Genomic DNA, 17,291 nt, shown 5'->3' on the forward strand with positions numbered 1-17,291 from the left:
CATATTCTGCTCAACAGTCATTGGATCTCGACCGACGCGAGCAGCAATGTCGCAATACGATAAACCGCAATAGCCATAGGCTACAATCCGACCACGAGGCATCGCAACAACGTTTCACCAGGCAACGCCGGTCAACTGTTGTTTGTGTATGAGAAATCGGTTGGAATTTTCCTCGTGTCAGCACGTTGTAGGCGTCGCCACCGGCGCCAACCTTGTGCGAATTCTCTGAAATGCTAATCATTTGCATATCACAGGATCTTCTTCCTGTCGGTTAAATTTCGCGTCTGTAGCACGTCATCTTCGTGGTATAGCAATTTTAATGGTCAGTAGTGTATTATAATTGTAGGAACCTTAGAATCACCACCTTTGTTTATTCACAACTCCATTCAGTTGTAAGAGTGCTTTATCTGTGAAACAGATGCAGCCACCATCAAATCCTTCATTATCAGTTAGTGGGAGAATGTGGTTGGCGATGTCCGTCCTCCGTCGCACAGCTCGTATACGTATTGTCGGGTGGCTTAGAATTTTGAGTGGAAACACGTGTAGGCTCTGTCTCGGTAATTTCATGGTGCTATAACTCTTAAAACCAGTCTTTGCTGCAGTTCTTCGGGCGAATTTCCCTGGATTTTTCTGAAAGATTCTATAAACCGTGCCGACGTTTTCGGGGGTAACTACAGTTTGCCTGGGGCCAACATTCCCCCTAGATCATAGATCACGCTGCCTGTCCGTTGGAATTTGACAAAGAGCTTGCGAATAGTTTTCGAATGAGGTCTTTTTGGAACAATACATCGTGTATCAAAACTGCACCTTGTTGCCGTAGGACTGTGTACTAACCTGTGTTATTCCAGTACCAGAAAAACACGTTGTTAAATGGGATATATCATTTATACCACTTCTTGCCGTATGGTACCCTCCCAACTGTGGATATGATCGCTGTGAGAAGCGTGGCACTATTTATAGGCCCTACTAACTGAGTATCTGGCATCGCCAGCGTATGTATTTGTTCGAAGCTGATGTTAGTCCATTTCTTCCTCGCCCTCCCTCTGTTCGTCTCCTCCTCCCCGCTCCCTCTGCCTGTCTCTTCCTCCGCGTGTCTCTGTCCATTTCTTCCTCTTTCGTTTCTCTGTCTCTCTTTCACTCTCCCGTCTCTGTTCATTTCCCCGAATCCCTATCTCTGTCCATCTCCTCCTCCTCCTCCCTCAGCAGTATCCATCTCATCCGGCCCGCTCTCCGCTAGTGCATTTCCTCTTCCCTCCTTCTCTGTCAATGATATCGCGCTCGCCCAAATAAGATGTTGATGGTTCTTACTCCCAAATTCTTCTTTCCAGATCGTAACTGATGTGTATACCAAATTTGATTGAAATCATTCCAAGGGCATAGGATGAGATCTTTACCCATTGATTTACCCGAGTACGCCCATGTCAAATATATTTCATATATATTTAACATATTTCACACATAATTGACACATACTTCACCGGCATCTGTAGCGAATATCGCCCTGCAGTTTCATGTCCACCAAGTTCAATGTTTATGAGGCATATCTCTTGAACTATGTGCTGCACAATAATTTTGCAGCTACATCTAGTCGCGTATATGCCTACTGTATGCGAAAATTATTGCGAATAGACTTAGTAGCGGTGAAGTAATAAATTAGTGGACGCAGCAGTGTCTTTGACATGATATCTCCTAAACCACGTGTCGTGCAATAATGTAACTTTACTAGTGCGTGCATTGTTCTATGTGAATACTGCCTGAAAAGTGTGTCGCGTATACAGTTTGTAATACAGAAATAATAAATTCAAACGTCATGCTTCATGCAGCAGTTTTTCTGCACTAACAGCAAAATGTAGTAATCCACTAACTTCATTCCTTTCATCATATTGTGGAGGTTGTCAGCCAGCGAAAGTTTCTCAAAACGTTGAAATCATGTATATACTTTTTTCCAAGTCACTACGTGCTCTCATTGTCAAATACTGAACGACTCAAGTATGGCTATTCACGTGTCGTGGTCTACATGCTTTTCACTGCAGCCCTCATCCCTTTGACAGGTAGATGGTTCTTACGGCCGCGGCGATGATTTCAAGTCTGGTTGAAAGTGGTCCATTGGTTTTGGAGGAGATGTGAAACAAACATGCGTACATATATAAGTACATACATTTGTGTAATATGTATGAATGTATTGCAGTTACAGCGACACTTTTTAGAAGCTTTTAGAAATATTTAGAAAATTCTGTAGGAGTTCTGTAAGGAATTGTTACAGCTTTCACAATAAACATAACGTTTGTTGCACTCATATATCTACATCTACATCTACATCTATACTCCGCGAGCCACCTTACGGTGTGTGGCGGAGGGTACTTATTGTACCACTATCTGATCCCCCCTTCCCTGTTCCATTCACGAATTGTGCGTGGGAAGAACGACTGCTTGTAAGTCTCCGTAATTGCTCTAATTTCTCGGATCTTTTCGTTGTGATCATTACGCGAGATATATGTGGGCGGTAGTAATATGTTGCCCATCTCTTCCCGGAATGTGCTCTCTCGTAATTTCGATAATAAACCTCTCCGTATTGCGTAACGCCTTTCTTGAAGTGTCCGCCACTGGAGCTTGTTCAGCATCTCCGTAACGCTCTCGCGCTGACTAAATGTCCCCATGACGAATCGCGCTGCTTTTCGCTGGATCATGTCTATCTCTTCTATTAATCCAACCTGGTAAGGGTCCCATACTGATGAGCAATATTCAAGAATCGGACGAACAAGCGTTTTGTAAGCTACTTCTTTCGTCGATGAGTCACATTTTCTTAGAATTCTTCCTATGAATCTCAACCTGGCGCCTGCTTTTCCCACTATTTGTTTTATGTGATCATTCTACTTCAGATCGCTCCGGATAGTAACTCCTAAGTATTTTACGGTCGTTACCGCTTCCAATGATTTATCACCTATGGCATAATCGTACTGGAATGGATTTCTGCCCCTATGTATGCGCATTATATTACATTTATCTACGTTTAGGGAAAGCTGCCAGCTGTCGCACCATGCATTAATCCTGTGCAGGTCCTCCTGGAGTACGTACGAGTCTTCTGATGTTGCTACTTTCTTGTAGACAACCGTGTCATCTGGAAATAGCCTCACGGAGCTACCGATGTTGTCAACTAAGTCATTTATGTATATTGTAAACAATAAAGGTCCTATCACGCTTCCCTGCGGTACTCCCGAAATTACCTCTACATCTGCAGATTTTGAACCGTTAAGAATGACATGTTGTGTTCTTTCTTCTAGGAAATCCTGAATCCAATCACAAACCTGGTCCGATATTCCGTAAGCTCGTATTTTTTTCACTAAACGTAAGTGCGGAACCGTATCAAATGCCTTCCTGAAGTCCAGGAATACGGCATCAATCTGCTCGCCAGTGTCTACGGCACTGTGAATTTCTTGGGCAAATAGGGCGAGCTGAGTTTCACATGATCTCTGTTTGCGGAATCCATGTTGGTTATGATGAAGGAGATTTGTATTATCTAAGAACGTCATTATACGAGAACACAAAACATGTTCCATTATTCTACAACAGATTGACGTAAGCGAAATAGGCCTATAATTATTCGCATCTGATTTATGACCCTTCTTGAAAATGGGAACGACCTGCGCTTTCTTCCAGTCGCTAGGTACTTTACGTTCTTCCAGCGATCTACGATAAATTGCTGATAGAAAGGGGGCAAGTTCTTTAGCATAATCACTGTAGAATCTTAAGGGTATCTCGTCTGGTCCGGATGCTTTTCCGCTACTAAGTGATAGCAGTTGTTTTTCAATTCCGATATCGTTTATTTCAATATCCTAGTTTTCGGGATATTTAATTTTGAAATCAGGAATTGCTTCGCTGGACAAACTATCCACAATCGCATCTTCATGTTATCGCTGCGTAAAGACAGTCTCATAAAATTTCTTGCGTGGAGCCCCATAAATTCAGTATCTCCTCCTAATATTACGGCTGAATACCATCCAATCATCTTCAGTGTGAGCCGAGGTCGCTAACGCTCCAGAACTTGCTCCGTCCTTTTAAACTCGAGGACCGAACCACTGCGTATGCGGCCAAAGATACACAAGGCGCCAGAGATGTTGATAGACGGCATAGAGGTGTAACACATGCATGGAAATTAAATCTACGGCTGCGCAGTCGATTCACACGGTGATACCGATGTGTCACGGAGAGCTGTTACCGTCGTGACGCCTTTGTGATTTAATTACAGAAATTGACGAATGCCATGATTTTTCGAAGCTGAAGCCGCGATTGCTATTAATTAAATTCGTCGACAACCGAATTTCAGTTGCTTCTTTCACCACTTAGTCCCATTTAGATAAAGTCGACGATAAGGTTGCGACATTATCTTACACCATAGACTGCCAAATGTCAATACAGTGCTCTGCCACAGCAGAATTGTTACGTTCTAAGAGACGGGTGTACCTGCAGTGCTCTGTGCATCTCTTCTGGACTGTAGGTGTCCTCTGTCCGATGTATGAACGGCCGCACTCACAGGGGATCTTATAAACCCCAGGCTTCCGAAGCAGCGACATAGTTTGGGTTAGCATAAAACTTCAAAGAGACTGAGTTGCAAAGATACATACGTGTGCACTACTAGCCCAGAAACAAATGTCCATTAAATGTGTTCGACCTCGGAAACCATTCAGAATAGGGCGTATGCATCAGATGAGTGCTCCTTTCATATGCCTCAACACTGATGATTTATCCTAGGACACCCTATATTTAATCAGAGTTCATTCCAAACTGCTGTTCAACTGAAGAATGATGTTCTGCCTTAGGATATTCCAATGCAAAAGTTCAGATGTACACTAACACTTCAAATAAATATCACCAAAGATGTGTTCCCTGAGAATATCCAATATTGATTTGAGAGTTGTAGTATTGGCAACGAACCTTGATAATAAAACAGAACTATGTTCTCCTCCACATACAGAAAGGTTAAGGTCCACCAAAATATAAAGGTATTGGAAAATTATCTGACTCCCATGATCTCTTAAAATTTCAAGTCTAGGAAACTGTTAAACTACTGGCACACTGTCTAAGTATCACAACGGCGTAACCTACGTGCCATTCATAAAAATAGTCCCAAACTGAGAACACATAAGACAAGTCAAGTAGTCACGTTGCCATGTGCTCAAGTGTTCGGCTGTAAAAGTTCCCTAGCCTGACTCTATCTATCGCCTTTACGCGCAAGCGCACTCTCCTACCCTATGACCTTCTGAAATACCAAATGACGAAGCACTCCCAATTAAGAAACACTGGTGTAATAAATTATAGACTGTGATTCCGCATATGAAGCCCTCTCTTTTGGAGGTCTCACAAATCATTGATCATGTGTTGGTTTCCATACAGACAATAAGAGGAACAGACTGCGCAAATGTGCGCGAAACGCTTAAATAAAAAAAAGGAAAAGTTTTATAACTGTACTACGTGCTAGCATGGAAAAAGTATTTCATCCAAATTTTTATGCTCTGCATCTTGTTGCTTGCTGAAGACGTGATGTGTCACGTTAACTTTTGTTAAATACATCGCTTGACGTCTTACTACGGTGCATTTGACTGTTTTTGTGTGTTGTAGTTCTTGTGCTCTTCAGTCCAGAGACAGGTTTGATGCAGCTCTCCATGCTACTCTATCCTGTGCAAGCTGCTTCATCTCCCAGTACCTACTGCAAACTACATCCTTCTGTATCTGCTTAATGCATTCATCTCTTGGTCTCCCACTACTGTTTTTACCCTCTACGCTGCCCTCCAGTACTAAACTGGTGATCCCTTGATGACTAAGAAAACGTCCTACCAACCGATCCCTTCTTCTAGTCAAAGTGTGCCACAATTTTCTCTCCTCCCTAATTCTATTCAGCACCTCCTCATTACTTATGTGATCTACCCATCTAATCTTCAGCATTCCTCTGTAGCACCACATTTCGAAAGCTTCTATTCTCTTCTCGTCCAAACTATTTATCGTCCACGTTTCACTTCCATACGTGGCCACACTCTATACAAATACTTTCAGAAACGACTTCCTTACACTTAAATCTATATTTGATGTTAACAAATTTCTCTTCTTCAGAAACGCTTTCCTTGCCATTGACAGTCTACATTTTATATCCTCTCTACTTCGACGATCAGCAGTTATTTTGCTCCCCAAATAGCAAAACTCATTTACTACTTTAAGCGTCTCATTTCCTAAACTAATACCCTCAGCATCACACGATTTAATTCAACTACATTCCATTATCCTCGTTTTGCTTTTCTATGTTCATCTCATATCCTCCGTCCAAGACACTGTCCATTCCGTTCAGCTGCTCTTCCAGGTCCTTTGCTGTCTCTGACAGAATTACAATGTCATCGGCGAACGTCAAAGTTTTTATTTCTTCTCCATGGATTTTAATTCCTACTCTGAATTTTTCTTTTGTTTCATTTACTGTTTGCTCAATATACAGATTGAATAACATCGGGGACAGGCTACAACCCCGTTTCACTCCCTTCACAACCTCTGATTCCCATTCATGCCCCTCGACTCTTATTGTTGTCATCTGGTCTCTGTAAAAATTGTAAATAGCCTTTCGCTCCCTGTATTTTACCCCTGCCACCTTTAGAATTTGAAAGAGAGTATTCCAGTCAGCATTGTCAAATGCTTTCTGTAAGTCTACAAATACTAGAAACGTAGGTTTGCCTTTCTTTAATCTTTTTTCTAAGATAAGTCGTAGGGTCATTACTGCCTCACGTGTTCCAACGTTTCTACGGAATCCAAACTGATCTTCCCCGAGGTCGCCTTCTACCAGTTTTTCCATTCGTCTGTAAAGAGTTCGTGTTAGTACTTTGCAGTCGTGGCTTATTAAACTGATAGTTCGGTAATTTTCACATCTGCCAACACCTGCTTTCTTTGGGATTGGAATTATTATATTCTTCTTGAAGTTTGAGGTTATTTCGCCTGTCTCAAACATGTTGCTCACCAGATGGTAGAGTTTGACAGGGCTGGCTCTCCCAAGGCTATCAGTAGTTCTAATGGAATGTTGTCTACTCCTGGGGCCTTGTTTCGTCTTAGGTCTTTCAGTACTCCGTCAAACTCTTCATGCAGTATCTTATCTCCCATTTCATCTTCATCTACATTCTCTTCAATTTCCATAATATTGTTCTCAAGTCCATCACCCTTGTACAGACCCTCTATATACTCCATCCACCTCTCTACTTTTCCTTCTTCGCTTAGAACTGGGTTTCCACTGAGCTCTTGATATTCATACAAGTAGTTCTCTTTTCTCCATAAGTCTCTTTAATTTTCCTGTACGCAGTATCTATCTTACCCCTTGTGCGATAAGCCTCTACAATCTTACATTTGTCCTCTACTCATCCTTGCTTAGCCATTTTGCACTTCTTGTCGATCTCATTTTTGAGACGTTTGTATTCCTTTTTGCCAGCTTCATTTGCTGCATTTTTATATTTTCTCCTTTCATCAATTAAATTCAAAATCGTTTCTGTAACCCAAGAATTTCTACTGACCCTTGCCTTTTTACGTACTTGGTGCTCTGCTGCCTCCACTATTTCATCCCTCAGGGCTACCCATTCTTCTTCTACGGTATTTCTTTCCCACATTCTTGTCAATCGTTCCCTAATACTCTCCCTGAAACTATCTACAACCTCTGGTTCTGTCAGTTTATCCAGGTTCCATCTCCTTAAATTCCCACCTCTTTGCTGTTTCTTCAGTTTTAATCTACAGTTCATAACCAATAGATTGTGGTAAGAGTCGACATCCGCCCCTGGAAATGTCTTACAATTTAAAACCTGGTTCCTAAATCTCTGTCTTACCATTATATAATCTATCTTAAACCTTCAAGTATTTCCAGGCCTCTTCCATGTATACAACCTTCTTTTATGATTCTTGAACCAAGTGTTAGCTATGATTAAGTTATGCTCTGTGCAAAATTCTACCAGCCGGCTGCCTCTTTCATTTTTTACCCCCGTTCCATATTCACCTACTACGTTTTCTTCTCTTCCTTTTCCTGCTATCGAATTCCAGTCACCTATGACTATTAAATTTTCGTCGCCCTTCACTATCTAAATAATTTATTTTATCTCATGATACATTTCATCAATCTCTTCGTCATCTGCGGAGCTAGTTGGCATATAAACCTGTAGTACTGTGGTAGCGTTCTCTATGCTGTTTGTCATAGCTTACCCTCACTCCTATCTTTTTTATTCATTCCTGCATGGTCATGCGGTTCTAGGCGCTCAGTCCGGAACCGCGCGACTGCTACGGTCGCAGGTTCGAATCCTGCCTCGGGCATGGATGTGTGTGATGTCCTTAGGTTAGTTAGGTTTCAGTAGTTCTACGTTCTAGGGGATTGATGACCACAGATGTTAAGTCCCAAAGTGCTCAGAGCCATTTGGACCATTTTTTTCATTCCTGCATTCCCCTCCTGCTTCATTTTGTATTTATAACCCTGTATTCACTTGAACAGAAGTCTTGTCCCTCTGCCACCAAACTTCACTAATTCCCACTATATCTATCTTTAACCTATCCATTTCCCTTTTTAAGTTTTCTAACCTACCTGCGAGATTAAGGGATCTGACATTCCACCCTTCGATCCGTAGAACGCCAGTTTCTTTTCTCCTGATAACGATGTACTCCTGAGTAGTTCCCGCTCGGAGATCCGAATGGAGGACTACTTTACCTCCGGAATATTTTACCCAACAGGACGCCATCATCATTTAACCATACAGTAAAGCTGCATGCCCACGGGAAAAATTACGGCCGTAGTTTCCCCTTGCTTTCAGCCGTTCGCAGTACCAGCACAGAAAGGCTGTTTTGGTGAGTGTTACAAGTCCAGATCAGTCAATCATCCAGACTCTTGCCCCTGCAACTATTGAAAAGGCTGCTGCCCCTCTTCAGTAACCACACGTTTGTCTGGGCTTTCAACACGTACCTCTCCGTTGTGGTTGCACCTGCGTTACGGTTATCTGTGTCGCTGAGGCAGGCAAGCCTCCGCACCAACAGCAAGGTCCATGGTTCATTGGGGGAGGGTATTTATGTGATTAATGTAAATTCCACGTTACTAAAACAGCTGCAGCGTTTGTCGCTTTTACCAACTGAAATGAGTGATATGTTAATTTTATTTGCGCAGCGACCCACGTAGTTTGGTGTACGTAAGTTTCCTTTTGTTCTTATTTCTTACAACTGAATTTATTAGCCTCTAGCTTTTACTAAAATATAACATAGATATTGCTGTTGTTGTGGTCTTCAGTCCGAAGACTGGTATGATGCAGCTCTACACGCAGCTTTATCCTGTGCAAACCTTTTCTTCTCCGAATGTATACAGCACCCTATATTCTTTTTAACCAGCTTGCTGTATTCATCTCCTGGTCTTCGTCTTCTTGCCTCCAATACTCAATTTGTGATCCCGTGATATCTCAGATTGTGTCCTGTCAACCAGTCCCTTCTTTTAGCCCATCTATGCCACAAATTTCTTTTATATGCAGTTCTTTTCCGTATCCCCTCATTCGTTATACGATCTATCCATCTAGTCATCTCTAGACTAATACCTTCAGAAACGACTACTTTACCCCTAAATCAGTATACGATGTAGACAAACTTTTGTTCTTCAAATACTGACAGCAAATTATTATTAGATCACAATCTTTGAAAAATCAAATGTTGTAGAACAATTTTGTGCAATCCATTGTCAGTGACATGTAGGTCATAGATGCGGTTGTCTGCAGCAACAGTGAATATGTACATCGCGAAGAAAAGTCTGTGGTCCTGTGTTGCTAACAAAGCCGTCATGCAGATTGGCAACGGATGACCTACTTCTGTTTACAACGCCTTGGAAAAACTAGCGCTATGACGTATCTTTCTAAATCTCCTAAAAGTGCTTCCTGGGTCATTTCCATTTGCATCTTATTTGGATATAGCTTCGTCTTTTGTCACTGGACTTAACCAAGCGTCCTCGTGAACCACACGGCTTCCCTACCTGTCTGACACATATTCCCATGTTCTTATGAGTAAGAATTTTCTGCAATATTTCGTTATTTAGTTTTTCAAATGGCATGTATTAGAAGAAGCGTAACAATTAAAACCATTTTTATTTGTGGGTTGAACAGTTACCTCCGGTCTTCAACCTGCATCAAAACTTGCGATACTCTCACATCCCGACAAGTAGCTTACGTATAAACACGTTAGTGGAAACGAAAACTGGCCATCCTGGAATAATGGTCTCCCAAGTAAAAAGCTTTATTCACACTGTTATATCGACGTAGCCCGAAGTTATTGAACTCAATAATGCACAATAAAAAACCATTGGAAGAGTCCCACTATGGGAGTGAAATAAGTTAAACTGTGTGGCCGCGAGCGTACGATTCGGAGAGTAAGGAACGATAGGTCGCGAAATGGAAACCACAGTGAAAGTCCTATGAAGCTTTGCATACATGTGTTGGGCAGTGTCTCTAGTATACCAGCAGATAGCGTCACGTCACTCTTCTCAGTTCTGAGCACACAGTGACCGCTTAAAAGTACACAGAAAATAGTATCTCTTGGGAAGTATGGTTGCATGCCGCGAAATTCACCTGAAATCATGCATATCAACATAACGTAATTCTCATGCATTAAATTCATCATGACAGTTCTCTGCCGCACATTAAAGGAGCTATGAGGACGCACCTGCAGCGTTTTCGATAGGAAGTGTTTCATTGCCCACCATATACCTCCCGATGATTTGCATCTCTGCACAAATGAACCACTGTCTATGAAGGCAACATATTGGCACAGACCACGAGCTGCAATGCAGTGTAGAAAATTGTCCGAAAACGCAGAAGGCTGACTTGTATGACGAGGGTATTGGAAAGATCGTACAACACTACGACAGATGTGTTCGTCGGAGCGGCGATTATATAGAGAAGTAGACGGAAGGTTCAAGTATCTGTTGCAAATAACACGGTTTTTATTTTCATTATGGTTTACATTTCACAACGTATCGTTAATTGCTTTCCGAACAGTCCTCATATACACTATTGACCATTAAAACTGCTACTCCAAGAAGCAATGCAGATGATAAACGGATAATCATTGGACAAATATATTATACTAGAACTGACATGTGGTTACATTTTCACGCAATTTGGGTGCATAGATCCTGAGAAATCAGTACCCAGGACAACCACCTCTGGCCGTAATGACGGCCTTGATACGAATGGGCATTGAGTCAAACAGAGCTTGGATGGTGTGTACAGGTACAGCTGCCAATGTAGCTTCAACACGATACCAAAGTTCATCAAGAGTATTGACTGGCGTATTGTGACGAGCCAGTTGCTCGGCCACCACTGACCAGACGTTTTCAGTTGGTGAGAGACCTGGAGTATGTGATGGCCAGGGTAGGAGTCGAACATTTTCTGTATCCAGAAAGGCCCGTACAGGACCTGCAACATGCGGTCGTGCATTATCCTGCTGAAATGTAGGGTTTCACAGGGATCGAATGAAGGGTAGAGCCACGGGTAGTAACACATCTGAAATGTAACGCCACTGTTCAAAGTGCCGTCAATGCGAACAAGATGTGACCGAGACGTGTAACCAATGGTACCCCATACCATCACGCCGGGTGATACGCCAGTATGGCGATGAAGAATACACGCTTCCAATGTGCGTTCACCGCGATGTCGCTAAACACGGATGCGACCATCATGATGCTGTAAACAGAACCTGGATTCATCCGAAAAAATGACGTTTTGCCATTCGTGCACCAAAGTTCGTCGTTGAGTACACCACCGCAGGCGCTCCTGCCTGTGATGCAGCGTCAAGGGTAACCGCAGGCATGGCCTCCGAGGTGATAGTCCATGCTGCTGCAAACATCGTCGAACTATTCGTGCAGATGGTTGTTGTCTTCCAAACGTCCCCATCTGTTGACTCAGGGATCGAGACGTGGCTGCACGATCCGTTACAGCCATGCGGATAAGATGCCTGTCATCTCGACTGCCAGTGATACGAGGCCGTTGGGATCCAGCACGGCGTTCCGTATTGCCCTCATGAACCCACCGATTCCATATTCTGCAAACAGTCATTGGATCTCGACCAACGCAAACAGCAATGTCGCGATACGATAAACCGCAATCGCGATAGGCTACAATCAGACCTTTATCAAAGTCGGAAACGTGATGGTACGCATTTCTCCACCTCACACACGGTATCACGACAACGTTTCACCAGGCAACGCCGGTCAACTGCTGTTTGTGTATGAGAAATCGGTTGGAAACTTTCCTCATGTCAGCACGTTTTAGGTGTCGCCACCGGCGACAACCTTGTGTGAATGCTCTGAAAAGCTAATGATTTGCGTATCACAGCATCATCTTTCTGTCGGTTATATTTCGTGTCTGTAGCACGTCATCTTCGTGGTGTAGCAATTTTAATGGCCAGTAGTGTATTAACAAACAAGGCTGTCAACGTCTGACAATATAAGTCAAAAGCAGAAGTCTTACTGCAGCATAGCAGCTTCAAAGATCGATGACAGAAGGGGGGCGAGACTCAAGGAACACAGACACGACGGTTACCTGTCGAAGGTCGCTGCAGCGAAAATAAAGGGAGTGGGGTTGTTTACTGGCGCGCTAGAGTATGTGCAGCTCAACTCCGCCGAGCGGAATATCAATAAACCGTCTTATCTGCTTGGTATGGTGAACACAGCTTATAAATTGTGCAGGACATACGCTGAACATAATTGTAATAATCTTATCGATCTAACGACAGAATGGATATTTCTCTACTTCGTAAAGCTTCCTCTCTCTGAAATGTGATCCTACATTTATACGATGTCGCTTTAAAAATTGTGAGGGGTGTCATAACAAGATGAGATGTTATACTCTACTTCTACATGTTACCGCATTTTGTCGATGCATATTGTAGACAGGACCCGACTTAGTTCCTTTATTTCATAAATCTGATGTAAAAAACAATGGCCTAGTGTTTGGCCAGGGGAGGTTACGACAGTCATGCACAATGCGTTAGATAATGCGAGAAATGGATGAGAATCCTTTGTCCTACAGGAAGAGCAAATTTACCTGCTGTTTTCAGGAATAAAATCTCACTGGACTGGTTGAAGTCCTGGACGTATTCTTAACTGTTCGGTATTATTTTAACAAACAACAGTATCACTGAACGCTGTGTCTACCCACACTATGATGTCCAGAGCTAATACTGCATGTCAGTACCTTATACGGTCTGGCATTGCTGCCTTCTGGTCGACTGCACACTCTCCTGCGATTACCATAAATGCCAGCGGATTGTGTAATAGCATCTGTAGACACCTATTGCATCGTTAATCCTAGAACTGCATCTATCGGTGGACTCAGCATGTTATCGCAAGGAAGATGATAGACTATGGAGTTCGATAATAATTCTGATGAGCGAGATATTTATTCCCAGCCAGCTTCGAGCTAACCATTTCCGATAGTACCTGTGATCATAATTAGTGAACCACAGAAGGAATACCCGTAAACGGAACGTATGTAAACAACCTTCACTTCCCTAATGACATTTCTCTCTTTCCACAAGCGCAAATAAAATTCGACTTTTAATCGGACATATATTAGAGAAAATTTAAAAGCAGTTTCAACAAAGTACATCACCACTATCATTATGTATACCTCACTTAACGGCAGTAAAATAATGGATATCATGAAAGAGTCATGTAACCATTAAATGTCTTTTCCTATTTAGAACCGATGCATACTGACTAGGTAGTGAGAACAAGAAATAAAGACTAGTAGGAGCGGATTCCACTGCCTTTGATGAACCAAATAGGGTTTTGAAAACTACATGTCGAAGTGTCTGCAGAGAAACTTAATAAGAGGTATATATTTCTAGTCTTGAGTTATAGGAACTAGAAACAGGCATTAAAATAAAAAATTTTCTAAGACTTTGGGCTGCTCGATGACTGATGACGAGATGGAAGTATATCCGAGTGACGGATATCAGATTGACCTATAAATTCTTTTGCTGGGTTCAAAGACATAGCCGGCCGGTGTGGTCGTGCGGTTAAAGGCGCTTCAGTCTGGACCCACGTGACCGCTACTGTTATATCCTAGCCAGTAATGCCAACCGAGCCCGCTGCCAAAAGGTTGGCAGCATCAAAGTCCGTACGCCGTCCGCATAAGCAGCGCCAGCGATACAGGAAATCGCTGCAAGTCTGCGCGCGCCACCGCTGGCTTCCGGGTTCTTAAGCGCTGGAGTCGCGAGCGCTAGGACAGTTCTGTATTCGCCGCTCAGTTGTATACTCGCCACCGAATTGTGTACTTGCTAGTGAGTCGTGTGTTCATCGCAGCAGAGTTGTGGTTTGTCGTCAGCCGACGCTGATCTAGCCGCTCCGACTCGAACTAGACAGATTCCTGTAGACACGGAGTTCACTATTGTGTGTGCTGTATCTTCGTTAATAAAGATAAGTACCGACTTTTATTTAATCCGAGTGTTTGGGTTTTCATCTTTCTGTTCACTGTTCCAGCGGACCGGTCGGCCCGCTATTAAAAGTGTGGCGGTGACTTCGTAAGCCGTTTCTACAGCGAATTGTTTGTCGCTACAAACACCGCCACAAAACTGGCGACGAGGACTTCCGAACTCGTGTGCAGGGCTGGTTCAACTTGTTTCTTGTTATACTAGTTGTGGCGATAAAATTTTGGGGGCTGGTTTACTTTGTGTTCACTATGTCTGCCGAATTACAACAGTTGATCTTGTTACAGAGTCAGCAAATACAAAGTCTGGTGGAAGCAATCGCCAAACAAGCGGCTAATCCACCAACACAAAAGGAACAAGCACAGGCAGCACCACCTTGCCGTGTTTTTGATGCATCACGAGAAGAATGGCGAGAATATTTCGCGCAGTTGCAGGCGCACATGACAGTCTACAAAATCACAGGTACTGAGCGGCAGCTTTATTTAATTTCCACTGCAGGCGTGGAAGTCTATCGACTACTTTTTAAGTTGTTCCCGGAATCCCAGCCAGAAGCTTTAGACTATGACGTTGTTGTTAACAAGCTTGCTGAGTATTTCGAGTCGCGAGTTCATGTGACAGCAGCCAGATTCAAGTTCTTCAGATTAAAGAAACTGCCACATCAATCTAATAAACAGTGGTTAACAGATTTACGGGGCCTCACCCGTCAGTGCCGATTTAATTGTGTGTGTGGAGCTTCCTACAGTGATGTCATATTACGAGACGCTATTACTCAAAACATTGCAGATTCTCGTATTCGTGCTGCTATCTTAAAGTTGCCTGACCCGTCATTAGAGACTGTGATGAACATCATTGAAGCCCAAGATACTTTTGACTATGCTGAGTGTGAGTTAGATCAGCCATGTATTTCTCAAATTGCCTGTGCTAAGCAAGTTATGTCACGCCCGCGGCCCCACCGGCAGAGTCAGACTGTAAACACTAGCCGGCCGCGTCATGTTAAACACATTCGTCGGCCGCGTGTGCAAAATGATAGAGTTAAGTCTTGCCCTAAGTGTGTTCTTGCTCATCCTCGTGAACGTTGCTCGTTAAGAAACGCGGTTTGTCACTTTTGTCAAAGGAAAGGACACATCCAGACTGTTTGTTTGCGTAAACGCAAGAACAATTCTAGTGCTGCCCAGCCCATGGATATTCATGTTCTTCAAAGCCAGCCCGCCCAGAAGGTCGCGTTTAAAGACTCTTCCACGGTTCGTGTGGGTAATAAACTTGTTCGCAATAAGCCACCCACCCAGCCCTCTGCTATGCGACCCAGGCGTAATTCAAACGCTGTAAAAAGTAATATACAGACTGCAAGTGAAGCGGGAGTTGTTGTTCCACCCGCCCAACCCACGAGTTGTCGTAAGCAGCGAAAACGCGCTAAACGCACTGATTTTGTGTCTTCCGCCACCACTGCACCGATCCAGAGACAGTGTAATAAACTATTTGTGAAGCTACGCATCCAGGATAAGACCTTCAATATTCAGTTAGACACTGGTGCGTCTGTGACTCTCATAAATAGTGCTACGTATGGGCTATCGGCCGCCCTAAACTTTCAGCGGCAAAACATTCTTTGGCTACTTATAGTGGCGAACACATTCCTGTGTTAGGTGTATGTAGCGTGCCAGCCACATTCCGTGGCAATACAAAAACAGTTTCATTCACAGTGCTCCGCGCTACAGACAGTGTAAACATTTTCGAATTAGACTGTTTTGACTTGTTTGGCCTGTCTATCCAAGACAATGTGTTGCAAATTAATTCTGTTGTTGTTCCTCAAGACAGCATAACCGATTTGTGTCAACGATACAGTGACATATTTAAAGACGAACTAGGTTGTGCTGCGAACTTTGCCGCTCATATTACGTTAAAAGATAATGCTCAGCCTCGATTTTGTCGTGCTCGTCCAGTGTCTCACGCCCTCCGGGCGCCTGTAGAAGATGAACTTCGTCGTTGGCAAAACAACGGTGTTATTCAACCCGTTTCAGCGAGCCAGTGGGCTTCTCCCTTAGTTATTATAAAGAAACCGTCTGGCAAGTTACGTTTGTGTGCTGATTTTAAGTCGACAGTTAATCCTCAGACTGTCATTGATTCTTTTCCTTTGCCTAGACCGGACGAGCTGATGGATAAGTTAGGGGAAGCTCGTTTCTTTTCCAAAATTGATCTCCGTGAAGCATATTTGCAATTGCCCCTCGACGAGCAATCACAACAGTATTTTGTCATAAACACGTCGTTGGGGTTGTTCCGTTTTCTGCGTTTGCCTTTTGGTTGTGCGTCAGCTCCAGCTGTTTTTCAGCGTTTTTTTGTCACAACTTCTGGCTAATGTGCCATCGTGTTGCAACTATTTAGACGATATTGTTGTGTCCGGTCGGACGCCAGCTGAACATTTCCGTAATTTGGACTGTTTGTTTAAAGTGTTGTCTCAGGCAGGCCTACGTTGCAACATCGATAAATGTTCATTTTTCCTTACGGAGATGGAGTATCTGGGACATGTTATTAATGCTCAAGGCATTCATCCCTCCCAGTCACATTTAGCAGCTATTCGTGATTTGCCCGCCCCTCGCAATCTGCATGAATTGCAAGCAGTTCTTGGCAAATTGACGTATTATATTAGGTTTATACCTAATGCGTCACAGATTGCTGCACCGTTGCATCGTCTCCGCCGTAAGAATGTTCCGTTTGTGTGGTCAGCTGATTGCCAATCAGCCTTTCAGCAGCTTAAAGAGGCTTTATTGAATGATCGTTGTCTGGTCCATTACGACCCTAACAAGCCTCTGGTGTTAGCTTGTGACGCCTCTTCTTTC

The sequence above is a fragment of the Schistocerca serialis genome, chromosome 3, assembly GCF_023864345.2.
Source record: "Schistocerca serialis cubense isolate TAMUIC-IGC-003099 chromosome 3, iqSchSeri2.2, whole genome shotgun sequence".
Taxonomy (NCBI): domain Eukaryota; kingdom Metazoa; phylum Arthropoda; class Insecta; order Orthoptera; family Acrididae; genus Schistocerca; species Schistocerca serialis.